General features: G+C 38.0%; 1 pseudogene; it reads left to right on the top strand.

Moving 5' to 3' along the window:
• Positions 1 to 5,673: 5,673 nt before the first annotated feature.
• LOC112429215 (MAPK-interacting and spindle-stabilizing protein-like) lies at positions 5,674 to 6,512 on the top strand (annotated as a pseudogene).
• The last annotated feature ends 1,562 nt before the right edge of the window (positions 6,513 to 8,074 follow it).

Here is an 8,074-nt window from a genome sequence, read left to right as displayed (position 1 = left end):
AGTGAGATCCAGGGGCAAAGTAGAGTGAAATCTTGAACAAGTCCTGCCAAAGACTGAATTTTTACCCTGTTCTCATTGGAAAGGCTAGGGTGTGGAATGGAGATGGTCTTTCACATGGTGGGAGATGTCCTAGAAGTGGAGAAGTGGGCGTGGACTCTGACATTCTGATGGTCTTCTGTGTGGTGGATAGTGGGGGACTCTCCTGTCTTTTAAAACCTCCCTTGTGGACACTTACTTTTAACCTCATTGAAAGTGCTGAGCCCTGTTCAAAGACTCATATGTAGCTTACTTTTGAAGAGACTTGAAGCTGTAAACTTTATAAGTGTTTGGGAAATTTAGTTTTGTTGGGTAGGGCCAATGCCTTGAGAACAGAGCCATTTTTTTATGTTATGAGAGGTTATTGTTATTTTACATAATATAGAAACTCAAGGTTTTGCCTCAGAACTTGTATTGGGGTGATCCCAAGAGGTTTATAAATGTGATATGTGTCAAGTAACAGCAACAACTGTATTGACCTAATTACTAATCAAATCTAAAAATTTGTTCAAGTTCAAGTGTGATAACCTCTGGGAGATATTATTTTGTTGTTGTTTTTGAAGCAGGAGGAGTCACGTATACTGGAGGACAGTGAGAGGAAGATTTTCTATCTCTCTTAGAGTGTGTTTGAGATGGGGGTCACCAGTGTGCCTCATTTGTTGTATGATGGTACCTGAGCAGGTTATAGAATTGGAAGAGTTTGCATTGTGAGAAGCACTTGAGGGTCTCTTTCCTGTTTTTTTCCTATCTGCGGATAAGGACTATCTTGAAACAAGCAAGAAATAGAAAATTTAAGTCGCGCATGCTACCAGCTCAATTATAACTGACTTATCTTGTGTATTTAGTACTAGTATCATTATTATCATTGTTATTTTGCTAATGACAATGGGGGAGTTTTAGCAAAATAATCGTGAAAAGCAATCTGGATTAGTAGACAGGCATTCTGGCTCATTTTCTCATCTGCTGAATATCACCATCAGCAAGCTTGCATTGGGAACCATTTATTAACAATTACCCCAGTGCAAGGCTCTAGAACTGCAAAGATGGATAAAATATGGTTCCAGTTCTAAAACTCATCAGTGCCTCACAACCAGCAAGAACACATGGTGGACATCCAAGTGGAGAAGAAAGTAATGCTCTCAAAAGTGCAGGGTTTGCCATGTGGAGGAGAAAGATGTGTGAAAGGGAAAATGTACATTTAGGAAAAAAACAGTTTAAGTATAGGCATTGGAGTATAAAAATATGAGGCTTATTTGAGGACAGAGTAGGACAAGAAGTAGAGTGTGAGTAGCGAATAGAGATTGGAAGTGTTGTGTAGAGTTGTGATAGTAAGAGGTGTTGACCTTGGAAAAATGAATGGGGGATCTGTTGTGTTGGCTGCTATGAGCCATCAAATGTTTTGGAACAAGGCTGTGATGTGAGCAGCTCTGTGTTTCAGAGAGAACATGGCTAACCTAAAGGCAATGTTTCTAGCAAAGTGCAGTGTGAACTTGGAATTTCGTACCCTCTTTGACAGAATACATTTTCCCTTTTTTAAAAGAGATTTTTCAGCCCAGAATGTATGGGCTCCTTTCTATACATGATTAAATAATAATGGAAAGGTGAGAATATTTATTTTCCACAAATAAAGTGCAATTAGATAATGTTTAAACTTCCCTAATTGTGTTTTAGTAATTGGTACTTATTTAAGCTCTTTAGGGAGTGGAAATCTTTAGAGGGAAGGAACTCCTTTTTTCTCAAAAACATTGAGAGTGAACACTGGAATCTGAATGGAGATATATAAATAATAATTTTGGACAAATGGTTACTATAATGGGGAGCTCATATGAATCACTAAAATGTTACATAATTGAATAGCAAAATAAGCAGAAGACATAACTAGGCAATTCAAAAAGTAATACACTAAACATACATAAAACCAAGTTACCTGAATAGTTACCAAAATGCATATTAAAATAATGAGATGCCAGTTTTTTGACATACCAAAATGGAAAATGTATTTAAAAATAACATATATCATTAAACTGTTGACAAATGGTAAGTGTAGGGAAACAAGAGTTTTGTAATACTTTTTTTTTTTTTTTGAGACAGAGTCTCACTCTGTCACCCAGGCTGGAGTGATGTGATCTCAACTCACTGCATCCTCTGCCTCCTGGGTTCAAGCGATTCTCTTGACTCATCCTTGTAGGGTTACAAGAATGCACCACCATCCCCACTAATAGAAAAAAGGTTTTTTTCTACTAAAAAAAAAATTTGTATTTTTAGTAGAGATGGGGTTTCACCATTTTGGTCAGGCTGATCTCAAACTCCTGACTTCAAGTGATCCACCTGCCCTGAGAGCCTAAAGTGCTGGGATTACTGGTGTGAGTCTCTGTGCCTGGGCTCTAAGTGTAAGTGGTGTCATATTTGTATATGGCAGTTATTGCACTGTGCATCAGCAGCCTTAAAATGTGCTATATTTCTTAATACAGCAATTTTAACTAATAAATTTATCACTTATAAAATAATGAAGCAGTGTCATCTGTCTGGGGTAAATACTTGAGTTTTGTCATCTCATGCCAAGGAAATTGAGTATGTGGACACACAAGAAGTGGGTTTAGAAGTAGAGGTTTAATAGGCAAAAGAAAGAGAAAGGAAAATAGCTCTCTGTCCTGTGAGGGAGAGGGTTGCCCGAGTGGACTTCCGGCCTGCAGCAAAGTGCACCAGATTTTATAGACTGGCTTGAGGAGGCAGTGGCTGATTTACATAGGGCCCAAAGATTGGTTGGGCCAGGTGTGATGTTTATACAGTGCACGAGGAAGCTGGCTGTCCCCACCTAATCTTCTATTATGTAAATGGAGTCTTCGCCTGGGTGGTGCCCTGTTGCCTGCCACCATGTTGCCTGCTTCTTACTGTACACATGGTTTACAAAGGTAATGGAAGATAGAGCCACCATTCTGAACATGCCTAGTCCCCAGGTAGCACCTTTTCCTATTGGCATAGCTGCCAGCATTTATTTGTGCAAGCTTCCATCTTGCTTATCTATGTCTGCAGCTCAATTTTACACACTGCTCTATATTAGAAAAGAAGTAATTTGGGGTCTGCTTTTATTAAAATTAAAATTTATTTTTAACTCCTGCATCAATAATAGTTAATGTCGTGGGAAGCATTCATAATGTATTTGTATTTATGAACAAGCAAGATAGCAAACTCTTGTGGTTCTTTTTAAGTTATTTATACAAATGTATGGGGTACAAGTGTAATTCAATTACATGCATATATTCCATTGTGGTGAGGTCAGGGCTTGTAGGGCATGCATCACTCAAATAATGTACATTACAACCATTAAGTAATTTCTCATCTTCCACCCCCATCCTAACCCCTCACCCTATTAAGTCAGGTGTCATACTGTGCTGTACCTCAATGACCAAAACAACAAAGATACATTAATTGTTTTCTGAGACTCAGTTTTAAAAATCAACCTAAGATAAAAGATGACTCCTATGCCAATAAAACATTGTATTTGCTGCACACACACACACGCACACACACGTGTGTGTGTATATATATTTGTTTATACTCAAGAAATGTATACAGAGTCTTTCCCACTGCACAAACCTAAAAGTAAAGTCAAATGGCCCTATGCAATAAACATCATGGTAATAACTTCAAAAAGTAAGCTTCCTCCAATGAATGTAAATTCAAAATAAAAAGAAGAAACTGTTGCTCCAGATGTGCAGAAATCAATATAAAAACACAGGAAGCATGGAAAAGCAAGGTTTATGACACGTTCAAAAGAACACAATAATTTTCCAGTATTCTAGCAAAAAAATTCATTGAAATATCAGACTTTAAAAGACTTTCAAAAAATAGATTTTAAAGAAGCTCAAAGAGATGCAAGAGACATCTGAAAGCCAATACAAAAATAAATAAATAAATTCAGAGAATGGATGAGAAATGTATCAAGGAGGCAGATATCTTTTAAAAGAAATCCAAACAAAAATTATGGAGGTTTATTGAAGGAAAAAGAAAATACATTTCAAGATTCAATAATAGACGAGAACAGGAATAAAACGAATTTTCAGAACTTGAAAACAGGTCTTTCAAAATAATCTACTCAGACAAAAATAAGGAAAAAAGAATAAAAGAGCATGAACAAAGACTTTGAGATGTTTGGGACTAAATATAGCGACTAAACTTACAAATTATCAGTGTTTTTGAGGGGTAAAAAACATCAACATTTTAGAAAACCTATTTCAGAAAATAATTGAAAATAAAGTTTAAGAAAACTTCTCAAACCTAGCAACAGAGTTAGACATCCATATACAGGAAGCCCAGCAATCACAGCAAAATACATTGCAAAAGGGGTTCATCGTGGCATATGATAATCAGAATATCTAAAGTGCAAGAAATAATTCTAAAATCAGTAAAAGAATAGCATCTAGTCATTTATAAAGGAAACCACATCAGACTAACAGCAGACTTCTCAACAGAAACTTTACTGGCCAGAAGAGAATGGGATGGCACTTTTAATGTTGAAAGGAAAAGAAACTGCCAGCCAAAAATTTTACATTAAGCTAGATTAACCTTCACAAATGAAGAAGAAATAAAGTCTTGCCCTGACAAATAAATGCTGGGGAAACTAATTACCACTAGGCTGGGCCTATGAGAGAAGTTCAAAGGATTTCTAATATAAAAACAAAAGATTGATATTCACCATCATTAAAACATGTAAAAGTATAAAATACATCTTAAAAAACAAAAGAGAAAAAGAAAAAACATCAAATCACAACACGACAGAATTTTATCAAACCACAAATATAAATAGATTAAAAAATAGAAAACAACATTATGACAGAAACAAAACCTTACATGTCAATATTAACCTTGAATACAAATCAATTAAATTCCCCATTATGTGGTATAGATTTAGCAAATGGATAAGAAAAGTTGATTCAATACTATGTTGCCTACAAGAATCTCACCTTACTTGTAAGACACATATAGACTAAAAGTAAAAGGAGGAATATATTAACACAAACAGAAACCAAAAGCAAACAGGAGTATCCATATTTACATCAAATAAAACAGATTTTAAATAAAAAACAGTAACAAAAAGGATAAAGAAGGTAATCATCCAATAACAAAGAATCAATTCAGCAAGAGGATATAATAATCCTAAATATATATGCACCCAACATCAAAACACCCAGATTTTTTAAAAAATTACTAAACCTGTAGAAAGAGATAGACAGCAATACAATAATAGTGGAGAAATTAGAAATTCTACTCACAGCATTGAGAGATCATTGAAATAGAAAAGCTGAGAAATAATTATTGGACTTAAATTGGACTTTAGACCCAATGGACCTAAAAGACATTTACAGAACATGCTTCCCACTCAACCATAGAATATACACTCCTGTCATCAAAACATAGAACATTCTGCAACATAGACCATGTGGTAGGCAATAAAACAAGTCTCAACAAAGTACCCCCCAAAATCAAAATTATATCAACTACCTTTTAAAACCACAGTAGAATGAAACTACAAATCAATATGAAGAAGAATTTCAGAAACTAAAATTACAAAGAAATTAAACAACATGTTCTTAAACAGTCACCACGTCAATTAAGAAATTAAGATGGTCGGCTGCTTTCCCTGCTGTCAGTCAGCCTGCGCCCGCTTCTTCAGGGCCCAGTCCCTCAGATCCATCGCCGCTTCTAGACCCTACTGCGGTCTCGGATATTGCCGGGAAAATGTCTGGTGAATTTTCGTTGGCAGATGCACTACCTGAACACTCCCCTGCCGAAACCTCTGCTGTGAGCAATACAAAACCTGGCCAACCTCCTCAAGGCTGGCCAGGCTCCAGCCCTTGGAATAATCCGAGTGCTCCACCTTCGGTTCCATCTGGACTCCCACCAAGTGCAACACCCTCTACTGTGCCTTTTGGACCAGCATCAACAGGAATGTATCCTTCCATGCCTCCCACCGGACCACCTCCAGGACACCCAGCACTCTTTCTTCCTTCGGAATCATCATGCCCCCCACCCGGTGGTCCTTATCCAGCCCCAACAGTGCCAGGCCCTGGCTCCACAGGGCCATATCTTACACCAAATATGCCCTTTCCAGAGCTACCCAGACCATATGGTGCACCCACAGATCCAGCTGCAGCTGGTCCTTTAGGTCCATGGGGATTCATGTCTTCTGGACCTTGGGAGCCAGGAATGGGAGGGCAGTATCCTACCCCTAATATGCCATATCCATCTCCAGGGCCATATCCCGCTCCTCCTCATCCCCAAGCCTCTGGGCCAGCACCACCTGTTCCACGGGGCACCAATCCACCAGGAGCCTGAGGACCACCACACCATATCCTGCCCCTACAGGATTGTATCCCACACCGGGACTCTATCCTACTCCCAGTGATCCTTTCCAAGTGCCTTCAAGACCTTCTGGTGCTCCACCGATGCCTGGTGGTCCCCACTCTTACCATTAAGTTAACAATGGACGAACAGATGACGCTTTGCTTTTTGAAGTACACGTATATGCACATGAATGCATATATAAAAATTGCCAGTTTCACTGTTAGAGGGCATTCATGAAAGAACAACTCTTGCACCTCTCAGAGAGGATAACTGCCTCTTGTACTTGGATGTGTAGTACATCATATGTATACAATCATATAAAAGCATAGAAGTAAATCATTCAGATGTGATTTTTATTTGGTTTTCATGGAAAGTTATGGTGATAAAGTATATTGAATAGCTCTTTGACAGAATTTGTTTAAACTATGAAACTACACACTTAAAAATCTAAGATGTGGATTATTGCTAGAATCTGCGACTTCATTGGCAAATTATTTCAAGTATTTTTCTATAATCACTTTCCCCTTCTAGATAAATAAACTTTGAGAATAACCCATCATAATCCAAACAAATAATGCCTCAACATTTTGAGCTGTTCTGTCGGACAAAAAAACCTGGTCCTTTTGAGGTTATATTTTGGATATACATTTTTAAACTGTCAGTAATTATTGTCAGATGTGGAGTTCAATAGCCAGCCAGTGTTCATTTTTATCCTTGAGCTTTCAGTAAAAACTTTCTGGTTTTATTTTAGTCATTGGGTCATACAGCACTAAAGTCTGCTATTTATGGAAACTAACTTTTTTGTTTTTAATCCAGGCCAACATGTATGTAAATTAAATTTTTAGATAATTGGTTATCTCTTTGTACTACCTGAGATTTGATTATGAGATGTGCATATTGCTTTGGGAAGAGCTCGAGGAAGGAAATAATTCTCTCCTTTGTTTTGAACCTCAAACTAGATAAACCCTAGGCATTGCTTACTTGCAACAGGTAATTTTCATTCCCACAAAAACCTGAGGCAGCTCTTCTGCCCAGAGCATTCCCTGTAGCCACCGCCCCCACTTGCCCTTGGTTCTTTAGAAGAAGCACATTCCTTGATTCCTCCCTGATGTGGTAAACTGGCACACTCTAGGGGTCTAAAACATAAAACAGTTGTGTTTAGAGAACCTTAAGTCATGCAGACATGACTGTTCTCTTTGTACAAGTGTGAACCAAAATATGTATCTGTTTTTCAGAGTCTGGTTAAGCTATGTTATTGTCTACTGCATAGTTTCCTGAGTCTGTTTGTAAAGTGCTTATGGCTAACAGTTCAGTTCTGTATTTGTTGACAGGTAAATAAGTGGAGTTGAGTGCCATCTTTGAAAAAATTACCCTCTAGCTCTAACACTGAAAATAATAATAAATTGTAGATCTCTGCAACTAAGTTTAAAAAAAAAAAAGATGGTCAGCCGGGGTGGTGGCTCACACCTGCAACCTCAGCACTTTGGGAGGCTGAGGCAGGTGGATCACCTGAAGTCAGGAGTTTGACGCTAGCCTGGGAAACATGGCAAAACCCTGTGTCTACCAAAAATACAAAACAAACAAACAAGCAAACAAACAAACAAACTGGGTGTTGTGGTGTGCACCTGTGGTCCCAGCTACTCAGGAGGCTGAGGTGGGAGGATCGCTTGAGCCTAGGAGGTGGAGGTTGCAG

This window comes from Macaca nemestrina, chromosome 4 (assembly GCF_043159975.1).
Source record: "Macaca nemestrina isolate mMacNem1 chromosome 4, mMacNem.hap1, whole genome shotgun sequence".
Classification (NCBI taxonomy): domain Eukaryota; kingdom Metazoa; phylum Chordata; class Mammalia; order Primates; family Cercopithecidae; genus Macaca; species Macaca nemestrina.
This window is presented reverse-complemented; position numbering and strand designations above follow the sequence as displayed.